This window comes from Lepisosteus oculatus, chromosome 18, assembly GCF_040954835.1.
Source record: "Lepisosteus oculatus isolate fLepOcu1 chromosome 18, fLepOcu1.hap2, whole genome shotgun sequence".
In the NCBI taxonomy this organism is placed as follows: Eukaryota; Metazoa; Chordata; class Actinopteri; order Semionotiformes; family Lepisosteidae; genus Lepisosteus; species Lepisosteus oculatus.
Window position 1 is genome coordinate 1,055,647 of NC_090713.1, and position 24,296 is coordinate 1,079,942.

Genomic DNA, 24,296 nt, shown 5'->3' on the forward strand with positions numbered 1-24,296 from the left:
AAAAAAGAAACAGAAAGAACAAAGAACCACTTTAACTAAAAGCAACATTTTCAAATGTTTTTTAAAACAATGTACCGAGCTTGACTGCCTCATAAAAAGTGGAAGTGAGTTTCATAATTTAGAAGCATAAAAACAAAAAGCAGCCTCTCCACTCTTTCTGCATTTCACATGTGGTATTTGCAGTAGGCCAGTATGTGCAGATCTCAGGTCACGTATAGGAACATAGGAAGACAGACATTCAGTAAGGTACAGACGTGCTAGGTCGCTTAAAGCTTTAAAAACAAGTAAAATAACTTTCAAATTTATCCTAGATAATACAGGTGACCAGTGAAGCTTTTTCAAAACAGGAATGATATTCTCTTTCTTGTATTTATTAGGATCTGTGCTACTGCATTTCGAACAAGTAGTAAGGGATTTATTGTTTTCTTGGGAAGCCCACAAAACAGAGCATTATAATCCTATCCACATCAATTTGAGCAATGGAGAAGTCAAATTAACGTGTCTAAATATCATCTAGTTCTATCCCAGGGAAGAGGGCTGTTGCCTACACAGACGACAAGACACAAAACGCTCAACTGTGCAAAACACGCATAAGGACATCAGTCAGGAGGAACAAGGTAAAGTGTTTTTTCTTCTTCACCATGGTCATGTAGTTTCACTCCAAGCACTGTCATATGAAATAACTGTGGAAACGACCTCCCCAACATTTTGGGTTGTTGCATTTTGCTTCAATGAATTTTAACCTTTTCTTTTAGACATTAAGAGGAAAGACACATTCACCCTTGGTAAAGATTCAGTTGTTCTATGAGATGTCAAGGTGAGAATTAACCTCTTCAGGGATAAGTCAATCCACATGACTGAAAAAGGGGCAATGAACAGGATATGGGGATTTTGCTAGTTATAAAGTACAATAATCATCATTACATGATCTAAGACTACTGAAGTATAAGCTCTGTCCCTGACTGATTAATTAGCAAATTCATCTTTGTAGAGTGCAGCTACTATCTATTCAGTGGCATTTCCTTAAAACAATTGTATTCCCACATTCTGAATATGGAGTGAGATCATGTAGAGAATGTTGGACTTGTAATAACTAATTGAAGGATAATAATAATCAACGAAAGTGCTTAAAAGTATCAACAAATGCCTTCAAAGTACTTGACACGTACTTTGCTTTCAAAAGTGAAACATAATTAATGCTTACGTAAGATTTCTCTTGACTTCTCAGGAGTATACTAACTCCAAGGACAAGTAACATCACAAACCATTATTTAAGTGCTGATGTTGGAGCTGCAATACTACTACCAAGACAAAAAATGATACAGGTAACACTGCTTTCAGATTTCTAAGAATTGCTAAAATAGTATGTTTACAGAGCATTCAGAGTTGAGAATATGACAAGTTCCTACCATCTCAAACACTGCCAATCTAGAACAAAAAAAAAGTACTTGAACGCCTGCAGTAATCGAACACAAACCAGAACATATCAGTGCATGACAAGGAAATGTAGTCACAAAATGATTCTACCCTTTCAAGTCCCAAAAAGGACCGAGGAACTTACCGGAGGCGATACCTGGATTTCAAACAGAGTACAATGTAGCCACTGTAGGGGAGAAGATCACAGAGAGCTCTTCTCAGATTGCTCAGAGTCAGCCCCAGCACCCTGTCCTGACTGAAGCAGACAAAGTGGTCAAACAGGTAGGTAGAAATGAGTAAGGAACAGAGAGTATGGTTATTTTTGCATTGTTTTGTTCGTCTGTCAAAGAAAAGAGTGCTTCTGACTTTTGTCAATGTTCATCTTTATTTTAGGAGAAGAACAAACGGTGGTATCACACTTTGCTCAAGTGTATGATACCATGTGTGTACAGCAGACATCACCAAAGGAACAGGAGACACCTGAGTAGAGAACAAGAATATGAAAAGACTGATGAAAAAAAGCACCAGGAGAAATCCATTGAATATGAACAATCTCGTCCAGTATTTCAATGAAAAGTTTCAGTGTTGTTTTTAGTGTCGTCGTATTGCATACATTTAAAACAATGTGTCTTGTTTAATGAACAATTTCATTTACTTTAGTAAAAAGTGTTGTTTACTGTAGTCCTAGCATGGATGCAATTGTTAGAAAAAACGTGAATGAAAAACTGAATGTTTCATACAATATGGGTTTGTGTTAACCCACACACCTAAGTGAAATGTTTGATTACGTTTACAAGACATAACACATAGTTCAGTTGAGTGTGAAAGGGAACAACAGAGAAAGTCACAAACAAAACATTTGTGAAGGACTTGATGAATGTTTTTTCTTTAGAAATGACAAAAAATAAAGAATTTTTCAACAAGATGTCTTTCTATAGCGAGTTTCATTTGAGATAGTCTTTTCTTAGAAGTGCAAGAGTGGTATTCCCTACAACTTATTCCCCAATTTGATCATTCTCAGAAATTAGGAGACGGAAACCACACCTACTGTAATATTAGACCTTGTAACAAGGCAACTAGGTTTCAATGGCTTAAAAGGTGCAGAAAGAGGCTCATGTATAATGACCTCCAGTGTCCCACAGGTTTCCCAAATCATTTCTTAGAGTATGGAAAAAGAGGAAATAAAGTGTCTACAGAAAGCGTATACCCCCTTGAACTTTGTTCAGTTTGTTGCGCCAGTGCCAGAGTTTCATGCAATTAAATGAGGACCTCTTTCTCACACCACATATGTTATAATTTCAATGGGAAAAAAGGAAATATTACAATTGTATACATTTTCACCCACATGTTAATATTTGGTAGAAGACCTTTTCACAGCAATTTCAGCTGTGAGTCTGTTGGTAATGGGCTCCACCACCTCTGCACCAACAAGATTTGATAATATTTGAGAATTTCAGAAGTCTGTCTGGTTTAGCTGAAGAATCAGCTAAGGTAAGTTTCAGGAAGAGCATCTGATTTCTTTCAATAAAGCAGAACAGAGAAAAAACACACAATACAAAATCATGAGAATTTGTATCCATATGACACTTTGACTCGAATACTTTTATCAGACCTACACAGAGTATATACTGTACACACTTTTTCAGCCCAGGTTTATACGTTTGATACATTTGGAACTGCCAATTTTAGGTGTTTTTGTGTCTTAGCTCAACACTGTGAAACCTGTAGTTACAAACATGGAGGATGAAGACATGAAGACATATATTGTACCTCTGACCGGCCTACCTTCCAAGAGGTGAAAGATGAAACTTTTCCTTTATCGTCAACTCAGTGAATGTCTTTAAACTTTCGAAAACTGTAACAAAGAATAAGTTAAAAAACTTATTTTCATTGGACCCACAGAAAAGTCAAAGTTGTCCATAGAAATGCCCGTCTAAATCAGAAATCTACAGCACAAAGGCAGTGGCCTTTCGGGACATAAAAATGAAATCAGACTTTACTCAGACGAATTGCCCTTGGTCACGGACATCTTGCTATCAGTCACTACAAAGATGTTTTCTCTCGTGCCATGGCTTGCCTGACTTGCTTCTTCTGCTGGATGGCTTCTGGTCGCTGGTCAGGATCGACAGCCAGCATCTCCTGGAGCAGTGTCCTTAGCTCCGTGCTTATGGCTCTATTTACTTTCAGGGGGATGTGGAACTGCAGCCAGGGGTTCTCATGCAGGGCCTCTCCAACAGGCCCTGACAGACATATGCTCCTGTATCGGAAACACACTTTAGTTCAATTCTAAAATATTTCTCATAGGACTGAAGGAACCTTTGCCTGTTAAGAGTTAACAATTAGGTCCTCAAGAACTGTTTTACGGTTTTCTACACTCCTGGCTGGCCAAGGTCTCTTTAAGGTCTCTTAAGTGGAGGTGTAACTCATGTATCCTACATGTGATTTAGCAACATGAAAGGGAATAGCTTCTTATCGGATTATGGTCTTGGTTAACTGCCTAAGGCTGACCTAAGTGCCTAACTTTCTGACTTTCTTTATACCTTATATGTTAAGAAGCTTCTTCTGACCAATCAGAAATGTATGCTTTATGTATGAACATTTTGCTCATCAAAGTGAGTGAGAGACAAGGTTAACAGAAATTAGCCACGGCAGTAAATGACAGCATATTTTTGGGTTCTTAAATGGTCTCTACCTGGCACACCTGCAGTGCAAACTGACACACACTGTTTAGAGAAACAGCTACTCTATTACTAATATTAATGAAACATTTCTTATTCTATGGAACAAAAACAAACAGTAAAACTAAAACACAGATCTCTTAGCTTCCTATTTCATGAACCAGATGACTGGATGACCAAGCCTAACTAGTAGCCAGAACCCCAGTTAACCCTCCGTAACACAAAGTTTAACCTCACGACAGGAACTCTTTCAAACTGAGTGAAAATCATAAATGGATCCATAACTTTACATCAATTTACTATGTTGTGCCAATACCTGCATTTACATTTAGAACGAATGATGTCATAGAACCAGCATCACACCAGTTCCAGGCGTCTCCAAGGAGACAACAGAACTTCAGTTGTGTTTGCTAAAATACACACTTTGAAACATACTGTAACACTTAGTTAACATGTCTGGTTTAGTTGAAGAATCGGCTAAGGTAAGTTTCAGGGTTTAATGGTGGGATGGCACCTGTGCTTTTTTCCCCCAACTGCTAGAATATGATTCGCACCAAACCCAAAAGAAATACTGCACAGTTCAGGAACTTCATCAACCTAGCAACTGTAAAATAAGCTTACAAACAACTGAATTGAAATGCCAAAAAGTTCAGAGAAAGGCACAAACTATGTTTACTTGGGGTTTACAAAATTAAAGCTAACTAAAACTGTAATGATAAACAATCATGCTGCCAATGGACAGAGAAATATCATGTTTTTTGAATAATGTATTATTTGTTATATAGGAACCCAGTATAAGGGAATCCCTTGCGATCCTTTCTGCAGAGATAAAGGTAAGAATTTTTTTCTCTTTAGCTCTGTCACTCCAAGAAATATAATGAACATAAATATATTTGCCAATCTTTTCATAGTAATCCAAACAACTCTGCGTGCATCTGACATTTGTAATATTTATCTACCGCAGTAGAACTCTTCTGGCAAGGCGATTGGTATTGTACCTTGAAAGAAAACTGATTGGAAATGTCATGTACTCTATGGTTTCTATTGATGTCAAGTGGCAAATGTTGACTGGTGATGTTATGTGAATCTTAGGAAATGGTCATTTTTCAATCGAGTCTATGTTTCTCAGAATTTGAGACAGAGAGGTCAATCTCTGCAATCCGAGCTGAGGGCATTTCTTGGAATGGAAAGGTAAGAGCAACGTGTTCTTTGATATTCTCTTAAGACTCTTCGCCAGATTTTACGATGAAAAATGTAAATAATAATAACAAACATTATTTTATATAGTGCCTTGAAAGGTGGCTTCTTTACACAATGACAAAACCAACTACAATAAATAATACACAAGATATGTATGATGACAATACACAGTTAGAGGAGACAGTAGATGGTCATTGTCAGTGTATTCTGAAGGTAGTTTTCCAATTTTTTGGAACGGGGTAAAAGAGGCCACCTCTACTAGAATCTTTGTCCTAACCAAAAATGTAACAAAGTATAATAATAATATTAAAAATAATAATAATAAACTTTATTTATAGAGCACCTTTCATACAAATAGTGCTTTGGTGCTTTAAAAACCAAGCGTAAAAATAAAATATTAAAATTGAGAGATATACTTTCAGTTGTAAAAGAAAATACAGCAATACAGTAAAGCAACATACATGTCAATTAAATAAATAAAAATTAGGAAAGTCGTAATAAAATAAGAACAATTAAAGAGAACTAAAAAAAGAAACAGAAAGAACAAAGAACCACTTTAACTAAAAGCAACATTTTCAAATGTTTTTTAAAACAATGTACCGAGCTTGACTGCCTCATAAAAAGTGGAAGTGAGTTTCATAATTTAGAAGCATAAAAACAAAAAGCAGCCTCTCCACTCTTTCTGCATTTCACATGTGGTATTTGCAGTAGGCCAGTATGTGCAGATCTCAGGTCACGTATAGGAACATAGGAAGACAGACATTCAGTAAGGTACAGACGTGCTAGGTCGCTTAAAGCTTTAAAAACAAGTAAAATAACTTTCAAATTTATCCTAGATAATACAGGTGACCAGTGAAGCTTTTTCAAAACAGGAATGATATTCTCTTTCTTGTATTTATTAGGATCTGTGCTACTGCATTTCGAACAAGTAGTAAGGGATTTATTGTTTTCTTGGGAAGCCCACAAAACAGAGCATTATAATCATATCCACATCAATGTGAGCAATGGAGAAGTCAAATTAACGTGTCTAAATATCATCTAGTTCTATCCCAGGGAAGAGGGCTGTTGCCTACACAGACGACAAGACACAAAACGCTCAACTGTGCAAAACACGCATAAGGACATCAGTCAGGAGGAACAAGGTAAAGTGTTTTTTCTTCTTCACCATGGTCATGTAGTTTCACTCCAAGCACTGTCATATGAAATAACTGTGGAAACGACCTCCCCAACATTTTGGGTTGTTGCATTTTGCTTCAATGAATTTTAACCTTTTCTTTTAGACATTAAGAGGAAGGACACATTCACCCTTGGTAGAGATTCAGTTGTTCTATGAGATGTCAAGGTGAGAATTAACCACTTCAGGGATAAGTCAATCCACATAACTGAAAAAGGGGCAATGAACAGGATATGGGGATTTTGCTAGTTATAAAGTACAATAATCATCATTACATGATCTAAGACTACTGAAGTATAAGCTCTGTCCCTGACTGATTAATTAGCAAATTCATCTTTGTAGAGTGCAGCTACTATCTATTCAGTGGCATTTCCTTAAAACAATTGTATTCCCACATTCTGAATATGGAGTGAGATCATGTAGAGAATGTTGGACTTGTAATAACTAATTGAAGGATAATAATAATCAACGAAAGTGCTTAAAAGTATCAACAAATGCCTTCAAAGTACTTGACACGTACTTTGCTTTCAAAAGTGAAACATAATTAATGCTTACGTAAGATTTCTCTTGACTTCTCAGGAGTATACTAACTCCAAGGACAAGTAACATCACAAACCATTATTTAAGTGCTGATGTTGGAGCTGCAATACTACTACCAAGACAAAAAATGATACAGGTAACACTGCTTTCAGATTTCTAAGAATTGCTAAAATAGTATGTTTACAGAGCATTCGGAGTTGAGAATATGACAAGTTCCTACCATCTCAAACACTGCCAATCTAGAACAAAAAGAAAGTACTTGAACGCCTGCAGTAATCGAACACAAACCAGAACATATCAGTGCATGACAATGAAATGTAGTCACAAAATGATTCTACCCTTTCAAGTCCCAAAAAGGACCGAGGAACTTACCGGAGGCGATACCTGGATTTCAAACAGAGTACAATGTAGCCACTGTAGGGGAGAAGATCACAGAGAGCTCTTCTCAGATTGCTCAGAGTCAGCCCCAGCACCCTGTCCTGACTGAAGCAGACAAAGTGGTCAAACAGGTAGGTAGAAATGAGTAAGGAACAGAGAGTATGGTTATTCTTGCATTGTTTGTTCGTCTGTCAAAGAAAAGAGTGCTTCTGACTTTTGTCAATGTTCATCTTTATTTTAGGAGAAGAACAAACGGTGGTATCACACTTTGCTCAAGTGTATGATACCATGTGTGTACAGCAGACATCACCACAGGAACAGGAGACACCTGAGTAGAGAACAAGAATATGAAAAGACTGATGAAAAAAAGCACCAGGAGAAATCCATTGAATATGCACAATCTCGTACAGTATTCAATAAAAAGTTTCAGTGTTGTTTTTAGTGTCGTCGTATTGCATACATTAAAAACAATTTGTCTTGTTTAATGAACAATTTCATTTACTTTCGTAAAAAGTGTTGTTTACTGTAGTCCTAGCATGGATGCAATTGTTAGAAAAAACGGGAATGAAAAACTGAATGTTTCATACAATATGGGTTTGTGTTAACCCACACACCTAAGTGAAATGTTTGATTACGTTTACAAGACATAACACATAGTTCAGTTGAGTGTGAAAGGGAACAACAGAGAAAGTCACAAACAAAACATTTGTGAAGGACTTGATGAATGTTTTTTCTTTAGAAATGACAAAAAATAAAGAATTTTTCAACAAGATGTCTTTCTATAGCGAGTTTCATTTGAGATAGTCTTTTCTTAGAAGTGCAAGAGTGGTATTCCCTACAATTTATTCCCCAATTTGATCATTCTCAGAAATTAGGAGACGGAAACCACACCTACTGTAATATTAGACCTTGTAACAAGGCAACTAGGTTTCAATGGCTTAAAAGGTGCAGAAAGAGGCTCATGTATAATGACCTCCAGTGTCCCACAGGTTTCCCAAATCATTTCTTAGAGTATGGAAAAAGAGGAAATAAAGTGTCTACAGAAAGCGTATACCCCCTTGAACTTTGTTCAGTTTGTTGCGCCAGTGCCAGAGTTTCATGCAATTAAATGAGGACCTCTTTCTCACACCACATATGTTATACTTTCAATGGGAAAAAAGGAAATATTACAATTGTATACATTTTCACCCACATGTTAATATTTGGTAGAAGACCTTTTCACAGCAATTTCAGCTGTGAGTCTGTTGGTAATGGGCTCCACCACCTCTGCACCAACAAGATTTGATAATATTTGAGAATTTCAGATGTCTGTCTGGTTTAGCTGAAGAATCAGCTAAGGTAAGTTTCAGGAAGAGCATCTGATTTCTTTCAATAAAGCAGAACAGAGAAAAAACACACAATACAAAATCATGAGAATTTGTATCCATATGAGACTTTGACTCGAATACTTTTATCAGACCTACACAGAGTATATACTGTACACACTTTTTCAGCCCAGGTTTATACATTTGATACATTTGGAACTGCCACTTGTAGGTGTTTTTGTGTCTTAGCTCAACACTGTGAAACCTGTAGTTACAAACATGGAGGATGAAGACATGAAGACATATATTGTACCTCTGACCGGCCTACCTTCGAAGAGGTGAAAGATGAAACTTTTCCTTTATCGTCAGCTCAGTGAATGTCTTTAAACTTTCGAAAACTGTAGCAAAGAATAAGTAAAAAAAAATATTTTCATTGGACCCACAGAAAAGTCAAAGTTGTCCATAGAAATGCCCGTCTAAATCAGAAATCTACAGCACAAAGGCAGTGGCCTTTCGGGACATAAAAATGAAATCAGACTTAGCTCAGAAGAATTGCCCTTAGTCACGGACATCTTGCTATCAGTCACTACAAAGATGTTTTCTCTCGTGCCATGGCTTGCCTGACTTCCTTCTTCAGCTGGATGGCTTCTGGTCGCTGGTCAGGATCGACAGCCAGCATGTCCTGGAGCAGTGTCCTTAGCTCCATGCTTATGGCTCTATTTACTTTCAGGGGGATGTGGAACTGCAGCCAGGGGTTCTCACGCAGGGCCTCTCCAACAGGCCCTGACAGACATATGCTCCTGTATCGGAAACACACTTTAGTTCAATTCTAAAATATTTCTCATAGGACTGAAGGAACCTTTGCCTGTTAAGAGTTAACAATTAGGTCCTCAAGAACTGTTTTACGGTTTTCCACACTCCTGGCTGGCCAAGGTCTCTTTAAGGTCTCTTAAGTGGAGGTGTAACTCATGTATCCTACATGTGATTTAGCAACATGAAAGGGAATAGCTTCTTATCGGATTATGGTCTTGGTTAACTGCCTAAGGCTGACCTAAGTGCCTAACTTTCTGACTTTCTTTATACCTTATATGTTAAGAAGCTCTTCTGACCAATCAGAAATGTATGCTTTATGTATGAACATTTTGCTCATCAAAGTGAGTGAGAGACAAGGTTAACAGAAATTAGCCACAGCAGTAAATGACAGCATATTTTTTCGTTCTTAAATGGTCTCTACCTGGCACACCTGCAGTGCAAACTGACAAACACTGTTTAGAGAAACAGCTACTCTATTACTAATATTAATGAAACATTTCTTATTCTATGGAACAAAAACAAACAGTAAAACTAAAACACAGATCTCTTAGCTTCCTATTTCATGAACCAGATGACTGAATGACCAAGCCTAACTAATAGCCAGAACCCCAGTTAACCCTCCGTAACACAAACACAAAGTTTAACCACACGACAGGAACTCTTTCAAACTGAGTGAAAATCATAAATGGATCCATAACTTTACATCAATTTACTATGTTGTGCCAATACCTGCATTTACATTTAGAACGAATGATGTCATAGAACCAGCATCACACCAGTTCCAGGTGTCTCCAAGGAGACAACAGAACTTCAGTTGTGTTTGCTAAAATACACACTTTGAAACATACTGTAACACTTAGTTAACATGTCTGGTTTAGTTGAAGAATCGGCTAAGGTAAGTTTCAGGCTTTAATGGTGGGATGGCACCTGTGCTTTTTTCCCCCAACCGCTAGAATATGATTCGCACCAAACCCAAAAGAAATACTGCACAGTTCAGGAACTTCATCAACCTAGCAACTGTAAAATAAGCTTACAAACAACTGAATTGAAATGCCAAAAAGTTCAGAGAAAGGCACAAACTATGTTTACTTGGGGTTTCCAAAATTAAAGCTAACTAAAACTGTAATGATAAACAATTATGCTGCCAATGGACAGAGAAATATCATGTTTTTTGAATAATGTATTATTTGTTATATAGGAACCCAGTATAAGGGAATCCCTTGCGATCCTGTCTGCAGAGATAAAGGTAAGTATTTTTTTCTCTTTAGCTCTGTCACTCCAAGAAATATAATGAATATAAATATATTTGTCAATCTTTTCATAGTAATCCAAACAACTCTGCGTGTATCTGACATTTGTAATATTTATCTACCGCAGTATAACTCTTCTGGCAAGGCGATTGCTATTGTACCTTGAAAGAAAACTGATTGGAAATGTCATGTACTCTATGGTTTCTATTGATGTCAAGTGGCAAATGTTGACTGGTGATGTTATGTGAATCTTGGGAAATGGTCATTTTTCAATCGAGTCTATGTTTCTCAGAATTTGAGACAGAGAGGTCAATCTCTGCAATCCGAGCTGAGGGCATTTCTTGGAATGGAAAGGTAAGAGCAACGTGTTCTTTGATATTCTCTTAAGACTCTTCGCCAGATTTGACGATGAAAAATGTAAATAATAATAACAAACATTATTTTATATAGTGCCTTGAAAGGTGGCTTCTTTACAGAATGACAGAACCAACTACAATAAATAATACACAAGATATGCATGATGACAATACACAGTTAGAGGAGACAGTAGATGGTCATTGTCAGTGTATTCTGAAGGTAGTTTTCCAATTTTTTGGAACGGGGTAAAAGAGGCCAGCTCTACTAGAATCTTTGTCCTAACCAAAAATGTAACAAAGTATAATAATAATATTAAAAAGAATAATAATAAACTTTATTTATAGAGCACCTTTCATACAAATAGTGCTTTGGTGCTTTAAAAAGCAAGCGTAAAAATAAAATATTAAAATTGAGAGATATACTTTCAGTTGTAAAGGAAAATACAGCAATACAGTAAAGCAACATATATGTCAATTAAATAAATACAAATTAGGAAAGTCGTAATAAAATAAGAACAATTAAAGAGAACTAAAAAAAGAAACAGAAATAGAAAGAACAAAGAACCACTTTAACTAAAAGCAACATTTTCAAATGTTTTTTAAAACAATGTACCGAGCTTGACTGCCTAATAAAAAGTGGAAGTGAGTTTCATAATTTAGAAGCATAAAAACAAAAAGCAGCCTCTCCACTCTTTCTGCATTTCACATGTGGTATTTGCAGTAGGCCAGTATGTGCAGATCTCAGGTCACGTATAGGAACATATGAAGACAGACATTCAGTAAGGTACAGACGTGCTAGGTCGCTTAAAGCTTTAAAAACAAGTAAAAGAACTTTCAAATTTATCCTAGATAATACAGGTGACCGGTGAAGTTTTTTCAAAACAGGAATGATATTCTCTTTCTTGTATTTGTTAGGATCTGTGCTACTGCATTTCGAACAAGTAGTAAGGGATTTATTGTTTTCTTGGGAAGCCCACAAAACCGAGCATTATAATCATATCCACATCAATGTGAGCAATGGAGAAGTCAAATTAACGTGTCTAAATATCATCTAGTTCTATCCCAGGGAAGAGGGCTGTTGCCTACACAGACGACAAGACACAAAACGCTCAACTGTGCAAAACACGCATAAGGACATCAGTCAGGAGGAACAAGGTAAAGTGTTTTTACTTCTTCACCATGGTCATGTAGTTTCACTCCAAGCACTGTCATATGAAATAACTGTGGAAACGACCTCTCCAACATTTTGGGTTGTTGCATTTTGCTTCAATGAATTTTAACCTTTTCTTTTAGACATTAAGAGGAAGGACACATTCACCCTTGGTAGAGATTCAGTTGTTCTATGAGATGTCAAGGTGAGAATTAACCACTTCAGGCATAAGTCAATCCACATGACTGAAAAAGGGGCAATGAACAGGATATGGGGATTTTGCTAGTTATAAAGTACAATAATCATCATTACATGATCTAAGACTACAGAAGTATAAGCTGTGTCCCTGACTGATTAATTAGCAAATTCATCTTTGTAGAGTGCAGCTACTATCTATTCAGTGGCATTTCCTTAAAACAACTGTATTCCCACATTCTGAATATGGAGTGAGATCATGTAAGAATGTTGGACTTGTAATAACTAATTGAAGGATAATAATAATCAACGAAAGTGCTTAAAAGTATCAACAAATGCCTTCAAAGTACTTGACACGTACTTTGCTTTCAAAAGTGAAACATAATTAATGCTTACGTAAGATTTCTCTTGACTTCTCAGGAGTATACTAACTCCAAGGACAAGTAACATCACAAACCATTACTTAAGTGCTGATGTTGGAGCTGCAATACTACTACCAAGACAAAAAATGATACAGGTAACACTGCTTTCAGATTTCTAAGAATTGCTAAAATAGTATGTTTACAGAGCATTCAGAGTCTCATAGAGAAAATAAGTTGAGAATATGACAAGTTCCTACCATCTCAAACACTGCCAATCTAGAACAAAAAGAAAGTACTTGAACGCCTGCAGTAATCGAACACAAACCAGAACATATCAGTGCATGACAATGAAATGTAGTCACAAAATGATTCTACCCTTTCAAGTCCCAAAAAGGACTGAGGAACTTACCGGAGGCGATACCTGGATTTCAAACAGAGTACAATGTAGCCACTGTAGGGGAGAAGATCACAGAGAGCTTTTCTCAGATTTCTCAGAGTCAGCCCCAGCACCCTGTCCTGACTGAAGCAGACAAAGTGGTCAAACAGGTAGGTAGAAATGAGTAAGGAACAGAGAGTATGGTTATTCTTACATTGTTTGTTCGTCTGTCAAAGAAAAGAGTGCTTCTGACTTTTGTCAATGTTCATCTTTATTTTAGGAGAAGAACAAACGGTGGTATCACACTTTGCTCAAGTGTATGATGCCATGTGTGTACAACAGACATCACCAAAGGAACAGGAGACACCTGAGTAGAGAACAAGAATATGAAAAGACTGACGAAAAAAAGCACCAGGAGAAATCCATTGAATATGCACAATCTCGTACAGTATTTCAATAAAAAGTTTCAGTGTTGTTTTTAGTGTCGTCGTATTGCATACATTTAAAACAATTTGTCTTGTTTAATGAACAATTTCATTTACTTTCGTAAAAAGTGTTGTTTACTGTAGTCCTAGCATGGATGCAATTGTTAGAAAAAACGGGAATGAAAAACTGAATGTTTCATACAATATGGGTTTGTGTTAACCCACACACCTAAGTGAAATGTTTGATTACGTTTACAAGACATAACACATAGTTCAGTTGAGTGTGAAAGGGAACAACAGAGAAAGTCAAAAACAAAACATTTGTGAAGGACTTGATGAATGTTTTTTCTTTAGAAATGACAAAAAATAAAGAATTTTTCAACAAGATGTCTTTCTATAGCGAGTTTCATTTGAGATAGTCTTTTCTTAGAAGTGCAAGAGTGGTATTCCCTACAACTTATTCCCCAATTTGATCATTCTCAGAAATTAGGAGACGGAAACCACACCTACTGTAATATTAGACCTTGTAACAAGGCAACTAGGTTTCAATGGCTTAAAAGGTGCAGAAAGAGGCTCATGTATAATGACCTCCAGTGTCCCACAGGTTTCCCAAATCATTTCTTAGAGTATGGAAAAAGAGGAAATAAAGTGTCTACAGAAAGCGTATACCCCCTTGAACTTTGTTCAGTTTGTTGCGCCAGTGCCAGAGTTTCATGCAATTAAATGAGGACCTCTTTCTCACACCACATATGTTATACTTTCAAAGGGAAAAAAGGAAATATTACAATTGTATACATTTTCACCCACATGGTAATATTTGGTAGAAGCCCTTTTCACAGCAATTTCAGCTGTGAGTCTGTTGGTAATGGGCTCCACCACCTCTGCACCAACAAGATTTGATAATATTTGAGAATTTCAGAAGTCTGTCTGGTTTAGCTGAAGAATCAGCTAAGGTAAGTTTCAGGAAGAGCATCTGATTTCTTTCAATAAAGCAGAACAGAGAAAAAACACACAATACAAAATCATGAGAATTTGTATCCATATGACACTTTGACTCGAATACTTTTATCAGACCTACACAGAGTATATACTGTACACACTTTTTCAGCCCAGGTTTATACATTTGGATCTGCCATTTGTAGGTGTTTTTGTGTCTTAGCTCAACACTGTGAAACCTGTAGTTACAAACATGGAGGATGAAGATATGAAGACATATATTGTACCTCTGACCGGCCTACCTTCCAAGAGGTGAAAGATGAAACTTTTCCTTTATCGTCAACTCAGTGAATGTCTTTAAACTTTCGAAAACTGTAGCAAAGAATAAGTAAAAAAAAATATTTTCATTGGACCCACAGAAAAGTCAAAGTTGTCCATAGAAATGCCCGTCTAAATCAGAAATCTACAGCACAAAGGCATGAAATCAGACTTTACTCAGACGAATTGCCCTTGGTCACGGACATCTTGCTATCAGTCACTACAAAGATGTTTTCTCTCGTGCCATGGCTTGCCTGACTTGCTTCTTCTGCTGGATGGCTTCTGGTCGCTGGTCAGGATCGACAGCCAGCATGTCCTGGAGCAGTGTCCTTAGCTCAGTGCTTATGGCTCTATTTACTTTCAGGGGGATGTGGAACTGCAGCCAGGGGTTCTCATCCAGGGCCTCTCCAACAGGCCCTGACAGACATATGCTCCTGTATCGGAAACACACTTTAGTTCAATTCTAAAATATTTCTCATAGGACTGAAGGAACCTTTGCCTGTTAAGAGTTAACAATTAGGTCCTCAAGAACTGTTTTACGGTTTTCTACACTCCTGGCTGGCCAAGGTCTCTTTAAGGTCTCTTAAGTGGAGGTGTAACTCATGTATCCTACATGTGATTTAGCAACATGAAAGGGAATAGCTTCTTATCGGATTATGGTCTTGGTTAACTGCCTAAGGCTGACCTAAGTGCCTAACTTTCTGACTTTCTTTATACCTTATATGTTAAGAAGCTTCTTCTGACCAATCAGAAATGTATGCTTTATGTATGAACATTTTGCTCATCAAAGTGAGTGAGAGACAAGGTTAACAGAAATTAGCCACGGCAGTAAATGACAGCATATTTTTGGGTTCTTAAATGGTCTCTACCTGGCACACCTGCAGTGCAAACTGACACACACTGTTTAGAGAAACAGCTACTCTATTACTAATATTAATGAAACATTTCTTATTCTATGGAACAAAAACAAACAGTAAAACTAAAACACAGATCTCTTAGCTTCCTATTTCATGAACCAGATGACTGAATGACCAAGCCTAACTAGTAGCCAGAACCCCAGTTAACCCTCAGTAACACAAAGTTTAACCACACGACAGGAACTCTTTCAAACTGAGTGAAAATCATAAATGGATCCATAACTTTACATCAATTTACTAAGTTGTGCCAATACCTGCATTTACATTTAGAACGAATGATGTCATAGAACCAGCATCACACCAGTTCCAGGTGTCTCCAAGGAGACAACAGAACTTCAGTTGTGTTTGCTAAAATACACACTTTGAAACATACTGTAACACTTAGTTAACATGTCTGGTTTAGTTGAAGAATCGGCTAAGGTAAGTTTCAGGGTTTAATGGTGGGATGGCACCTGTGCTTTTTTCCCCCAACCGCTAGAATATGATTCGCACCAAACCCAAAAGAAATACTGCACAGTTCAGGAACTTCATCAACCTAGCAACTGTAAAATAAGCTTACAAACAACTGAATTGAAATGCCAAAAAGTTCAGAGAAAGGCACAAACTATGTTTACTTGGGGTTTACAAAATTAAAGCTAACTAAAACTGTAATGATAAACAATCATGCTGCCAATGGACAGAGAAATATCATGTTTTTTGAATAATGTATTATTTGTTACATAGGAACCCAGTATAAGGGAATCCCTTGCGATCCTGTCTGCAGAGAAAAAGGTAAGTATTTTTTTCTCTTTAGCTCTGTCACTCCAAGAAATATAATGAACATAAATATATTTGCCAATCTTTTCATAGTAATCCAAACAACTCTGCGTGTATCTGACATTTGTAATATTTATCTACCGCAGTATAACTCTTCTGGCAAGGCGATTGGTATTGTACCTTGAAAGAAAACTGATTGGAAATGTCATGTACTCTATGGTTTCTATTGATGTCAAGTGGCAAATGTTGACTGGTGATGTTATGTGAATCTTAGGAAATGGTCATTTTTCAATCGAGTCTATGTCTCTCAGAATTTGAGACAGAGAGGTCAATCTCTGCAATCCGAGCTGAGGGCATTTCTTGGAATGGAAAGGTAAGAGCAACGTGTTCTTTGATATTCTCTTAAGACTCTTCGCCAGATTTAACTATGAAAAATGTAAATAATAATAACAAACATTATTTTATATAGTGCCTTGAAAGGTGGCTTCTTTACAGAATGACAAAACCAACTACAATAAATAATACACAAGATATGCATGATGACAATACACAGTTAGAGGAGACAGTAGATGGTCATTGTCAGTGTATTCTGAAGGTAGTTTTCCAATTTTTTGGAACGGGGTAAAAGAGGCCACCTCTACTAGAATCTTTGTCCTAACCAAAAATGTAACAAAGTATAATAATAATATTAAAAATAATAATAATAAACTTTATCTATAGAGCACCTTTCATGCAAATAGTGCTTTGGTGCTTTAAAAACCAAGCGTAAAAATAAAATATTAAAATTGAGAGATATACTTTCAGTTGTAAAGGAAAATACAGCAATACAGTAAAGCAACATACATGTCAATTAAATAAATACAAATTAGGAAAGTCGTAATAAAATAAGAACAATTAAAGAGAACTAAAAAAAGAAACAGAAATAGAAAGAACAAAGAACCACTTTAACTAAAAGCAACATTTTCAAATGTTTTTTAAAACAATGTACCGAGCTTGACTGCCTAATAAAAAGTGGAAGTGAGTTTCATAATTTAGAAGCATAAAAACAAAAAGCAGCCTCTCCACTCTTTCTGCATTTCACATGTGGTATTTGCAGTAGGCCAGTATGTGCAGATCTCAGGTCACGTATAGGAACATATGAAGACAGACATTCAGTAAGGTACAGACGTGCTAGGTCGCTTAAAGCTTTAAAAACAAGTAAAAGAACTTTCAAATTTATCCTAGATAATACAGGTGACCAGTGAAGTTTTTTCAAAACAGGAATGATATTCTCTTTCTTGTATTTGTTAGGATCTGTGCTACTGCATTTCGAACAAGTAGTAAGGGATTTATTGTTTTCTTGGGAAGCCCACAAAACCGAGCATTATAATCATATCCACATCAATGTGAGCAATGGAGAAGTCAAATTAACGTGTCTAAATATCATCTAGTTCTATCCCAGGGAAGAGGGCTGTTGCCTACACAGACGACAAGACACAAAACGCTCAACTGTGCAAAACACGCATAAGGACATCAGTCAGGAGGAACAAGGTAAAGTGTTTTTTCTTCTTCACCATGGTCATGTAGTTTCACTCCAAGCACTGTCATATGAAATAACTGTGGAAACGACCTCCCCAACATTTTGGGTTGTTGCATTTTGCTTCAATGAATTTTAACCTTTTCTTTTAGACATTAAGAGGAAGGACACATTCACCCTTGGTAGAGATTCAGTTGTTCTATGAGATGTCAAGGTGAGAATTAACCACTTCAGGGATAAGTCAATCCACATAACTGAAAAAGGGGCAATGAACAGGATATGGGGATTTTGCTAGTTATAAAGTACAATAATCATCATTACATGATCTAAGACTACTGAAGTATAAGCTGTGTCCCTGACTGATTAATTAGCAAATTCATCTTTGTAGAGTGCAGCTACTATCTATTCAGTGGCATTTCCTTAAAACAACTGTATTCCCACATTCTGAATATGGAGTGAGATCATGTAGAGAATGTTGGACTTGTAATAACTAATTGAAGGATAATAATAATCAACGAAAGTGCTTAAAAGTATCAACAAATGCCTTCAAAGTACTTGACACGTACTTTGCTTGCAAAAGTGAAACATAATTAATGCTTACGTAAGATTTCTCTTGACTTCTCAAGAGTATACTAACTCCAAGGACAAGTAACATCACAAACCATTATTTAAGTGCTGATGTTGGAGCTGCAATACTACTACAAAGACAAAAAATGATACAGGTAACACTGCTTTCAGATTTCTAAGAATTGCTAAAATAGTATGTTTACAGAGCATTCAGAGTCTCATAGAGAAAATAAGTTGAGAATATGACAAGTTCCTACCATCTCAAACACTGCCAGTCTAGAACAAAAAGAAAGTACTTGAACGCCTGCAGTAATCGAACACAAACCAGAACATATCAGTGCATGACAAGGAAATGTAGTCACAAAATGATTCTACCCTTTCAAGTCCCAAAAAGGACCGAGGAACTTACCGGAGGCGATACCTGGATTTCAAACAGAGTACAATGTAGCCACTGTAGGGGAGAAGATCACAGAGAGCTCTTCTCAGATTGCTCAGAGTCAGCCCCAGCACCCTGTCCTGACTGAAGCAGACAAAGTGGTCAAACAGGTAGGTAGAAATGAGTAAGGAACAGAGAGTATGGTTATTCTTGCATTGTTTTGTTCGTCTGTCAAAGAAAAGAGTGATTCTGACTTTTGTCAATGTTCATCTTTATTTTAGGAGAAGAACAAACGGTGGTATCACACTTTGCTCAAGTGTATGATACCATGTGTGTACAGCAGACATCACCAAAGGAACAGGAGACACCTGAGTAGAGAACAAGAATATGAAAAGACTGATGAAAAAAGCACCAGGAGAAATCCATTGAATATGCACAATCTCGTCCAGTATTTCAATGAAAAGTTTCAGTGTTGTTTTTAATGTCGTCGTATTGCATACATTTAAAACAATGTGTCTTGTTTAATGAACAATTTCATTTACTTTAGTAAAAAGTGTTGTTTACTGTAGTCCTAGCATGGATGCAATTGTTAGAAAAAACGTGAATGAAAAACTGAATGTTTCATACAATATGGGTTTGTGTTAACCCACACACCTAAGTGAAATGTTTGATTACGTTTACAAGACATAACACATAGTTCAGTTGAGTGTGAAAGGGAAGAACAGAGAAAGTCACAAACAAAACATTTGTGAAGGACTTGATGAATGTTTTTTCTTTAGAAATGACAAAAAATAAAGAATTTTTCAACAAGATGTCTTTCTATAGCGAGTTTCATTTGAGATAGTCTTTTCTTAGAAGTGCAAGAGTGGTATTCCCTACAACTTATTCCCCAATTTGATCATTCTCAGAAATTAGGAGTCGGAAACCACACCTACTGTAATATTAGACCTTGTAACAAGGCAACTAGGTTTCAATGGCTTAAAAGGTGCAGAAAGAGGCTCATGTATAATGACCTCCAGTGTCCCACAGGTTTCCCAAATCATTTCTTAAAGTATGGAAAAAGAGGAAATAAAGTGTCTACAGAAAGCGTATACCCCCTTGAACTTTGTTCAGTTTGTTGCGCCAGTGCCAGAGTTTCATGCAATTAAATGAGGACCTCTTTCTCACACCACATATGTTATACTTTCAATGGGAAAAAAGGAAATATTACAATTGTATACATTTTAAAGCCATGTGTTCATATTTGGTAGAAGCCCTAACAACACCTAAAAAACACCTAACAACGGGTGCAGGACCGAATTAGGGCAATACCCACTATTGATAAACATACAGAAAACAATATTAAAGTACTGGCTTTAATATTAGCCAGACACAGCTGGATGAGCTCTACCAGCCAGGACAGGAGGCTCTACTGTACACAGAGAGGGGAGGGAGGGGGGAACAAGCTGCCCAGCCCTGTGGAATGCTACAGAACCCTAAACAGACAAAACATACTACCCGAATATTTGACCAAGATATCCAGACACAGCTGGATGAGCTCCACCAGTCAGGACAGGCTAATAAGATACACTCCACAGACATTCACAACAGTGACATATCATAAACACTTGAATTACTTATCTAGTCTCTCGAAACAAAATTTCGAGAAAAAACACATTGCCAAACGTTAGAAAGCACCTTGCATTACATTGCTTGAAAAACAATTTTATTTCGAAGGAATTATGGATCGGGAATTCTTCGAGGAAGTCGGGGTCACACAGCATGCCGCCCCATATATCAGGGAGCACATTGGATCAAGGCACAGTCTCTTTCAAGACAACGATCCGAAACACACAGCAGCAAGGGCGAGGCTTATAGCAGAACGAGTGAACTGGGTGAAAACTCCAGCCGAATCTCCAGATTTAAATCCAATAAGGATGGTATGGCATTAGCTGAAAGACTATGTTTGGAAAACTCCTAAACCCAGCACAAAGCAAGAACTGATACTGATACAATGTCTGTTGATACTGATACTGTATGAGTAGGGCTGTTTCACCACTCCTTTTTTTTTGTTGCATACAGCAGTACTTCTTATGGTAGTACTTAAGTACAGTACAGTAGGTACTTACATTAGTACTTCTCACGTTAAAAAAGTTAGGTGTTAGCATAAACTATTAGTAAATAAAAAATATTAAACTTAGCACTGTAATAAATTATGCTAATATTAAATTCGATTCTGCTCTGAGAATGTAGGGGGAAGGAAAAATGCCAGTGGTCTTTTCACTGATGAACTTGTGCCTGATGAACACCACTGCGTCACACCACACAGCTGGCAGCGCACCTCACCATGCCAGGCCACCACTGCGTCACACCACACAGCTGCCAGCGCACCTCAAAGTACCCGGCCACCAGTGCGTCACACCACACAGCTGCCAGCGCAGCTCACCATGCCAGGCCAGCACTGAGTCACACCATACAGCTGCCAGCGCACCTCACCGTGCCAGGCCACCACTGCGTCACACCACACAGCCGCCAGCGCACCTCACTGTGCCAGGCCACCACTGCGTCACACAGCTGAAAGCGCACCTCACCGTACCAGGCCACAACTGCGTCACACAGCTGCCAGCGCAACTCACTGAACCCTGCCACAGCTGCGTCACACATCTACCAGCGCACCTCACCATGCCCAGCCACCACTGCATCACACAGCTGCAAGCGCACCTCAAAGTTCCCGGCCACTACTGAATCACACCACACAGGTGGCAGCGCACCGTACCAGACCACCACTGCGTCACACAGGTCCCAGTGCACCTCACCGTGCCCGGCCACAACTTCATCATACAACTGCCAGTACACCTGACCGTGCAAGGCCACCACTGAGTCACACAGCTGCCAAAACACCTCACCATGCCAGGCCACCACTGCGTCACACCACACAGCCGCCAGTGTACCTCACCGTGCCAAGCCACCACTGCGTCACACAGCTGCCAGCACACCTGACCGTACCAGGCCACAACTGCGTCACACAGCTGCCAGCACACCTCACCGAGCACAGCCACAGCTGCATCAGGCAGCTGCCAACGCACCACACCGTACCCAGCCACCACTGCGTCACACAGCTGCCAGCGCACTTCACCATACCAGGCCACCACTGCGTCACACAGCTGCCAGCACACCTCACCGTGCCCGGCCACCACTTCATCATACAACTGCCAGCACACCTGACCGTGCAAGGCCACCACTGCATCACACAGCTGCCAGCGCACCTCACCGTGCCAGGCCACCACTGCGTCACACAGCTGCCAGCGCACCTCACCGTGCCAGGCCACCACTGCGTCACACAGCTGCCAGCACACCTCACAGTGCCAGGCCACCACTGCGTCAAACCACACAGGTGCCAGTGCACCTCACTGTGCCCAGCAGCCACTGCATCACACAGCTGAAAGCACAACTCACCGTGCCAGGACACCACTGCGTCACACCACACAGCTGCCAGTGCACCTCAGCGTGCCAGGCCGCCACTGAGTCACACCACACAGCCACCAGCACACCTCACCGTGCCAGGCCACCACTGAGTCACGCCACACAGCTACCAGCGCACTTCACCGTGCCAGGCCAGCACTGAGTCACACATCTGCCAACGCACCTCACCGTGCCAGGCCACCACTACGTCAAACCACACAGCCGCCAGTGCACCTCAAAGTGCCCAGCCACCACTGCGTCACACAGCTGCCAGCGCACCTCACCATAACAGGCCACCACTGAGTCACACCAAACAGCCGCCAGCGCACCTCACTGTGCCAGGCCACCACTGCGTCACACAACTGGAAGCGCACCTCACCGTGCCAAGCCACCACTGCATCACACAGCTGCCAGCACACCTCACCGTACCAGGCCAAAACTGTGTCACACAGATGCCAGCACACCTCACCAAGCCCGGCCAAAGCTGCATCACACAGCTCCCAGCGCACCTCACCGTACCCTGCCACAGCTGCGTCATACAGCTGCCAGCGCACCTCACCGTTCCAGGCCACCACTGCGTCACACCACACAGCTGCCAGCGCACCTCACCGTGCCAGGCCACCACTGCATCACATAGCTGCCAGCACACCTCACCGTACCAGGCCAAAACTGTGTCACACAGATGCCAGCACACCTCACCAAGCCCGGCCACAGCTGCATCACACAGCTGCCAGCGCACCTCACCGTACCCTGCCACAGCTGCGTCATACAGCTGCCAGCGCACCTCACCGTTCCAGGCCACCACTGCGTCACATCACACAGCTGCCAGCGCACCTCACCGTGCCAGGCCACCACTGCGTCACATAGCTGCCAGCGCACCTCACCGTTCCAGGCCACCACTGCGTCACATAGCTGCCAGCGCACCTCACCGTGCCAGGCCACCACTGCGTCACACCACACAGCTGCCAGCGCACCTCACCGTGCCAGGCCACAACTGCGTCACACCACACTGCCACCAGCGCACGTCACCGTACCAGGCCACCACTGAGTCACGCCACACAGCCACCAGCACACCTCACCGTGCCAGGCCAGCACTGAGTCACGCCACACAGCCACCAGTGCACCTCACCGTGCCAGGCCACCACTGCGTCACACATTTGCCAACGCACCTCACCGTGCCAGGCCACCACTACGTCAAACCACACAGCCACCAGTGCACCTCACCGTGCCCAGCCACCACTGCGTCACACAGCTGCCAGCGCACCTCACCATAACAGGCCACCACTACGTCAAACCACACAGCCGCCAGTGCACCTCACCGTGCCAGGCCAGCACTGAGTCACGCCACACAGCCACCAGCGCACCTCACTGTGCCAGGCCACCACTGCATCACACAGCTGAAAGCGCACCTCACCGTGCCAAGCCACTACTGCATCACACAGCTGCCAGCACACCTCACCGTACCAGGCCACAACTGTGTCACACAGATGCCAGCACACCTCACCGAGCCCGGCCACAGCTGCATCACACAGCTGCCAGCGCACCTCACCGTACCCTGCCACAGCTGCGTCATACAGCTGCCAGCGCACCTCACCGTGCCAGGCCACCACTGCGTCACACCACACAGCTGCCAGCGCACCTCACCGTGCCAGGCCACCACTGCGTCACACCACACTGCCACCAGCGCACCTCACCGTGCCAGGCCACCACTACGTCAAACCACACAGCCACCAGTGCACCTCACCGTGCCCAGCCACCACTGCGTCACACAGCTGCTAGCGCACCTCACCATAACAGGCCACCACTACGTCAAACCACACAGCCGCCAGTGCACCTCACCGTGCCAGGCCAG

At 40.2% G+C, this 24,296-nt stretch overlaps 1 long non-coding RNA gene across 1 annotated transcript; it reads left to right on the forward strand.

The window, feature by feature from the left end:
- Nucleotides 1-4,518: 4,518 nt before the first annotated feature.
- On the forward strand, nt 4,519-5,285 carry LOC138224150 (uncharacterized). The gene is made up of 3 exons (XR_011182499.1): nt 4,519-4,576; nt 4,880-4,927; nt 5,224-5,285. It is a non-coding gene; the product is annotated as an uncharacterized lncRNA (long non-coding RNA).
- Nucleotides 5,286-24,296: the final 19,011 nt, after the last annotated feature.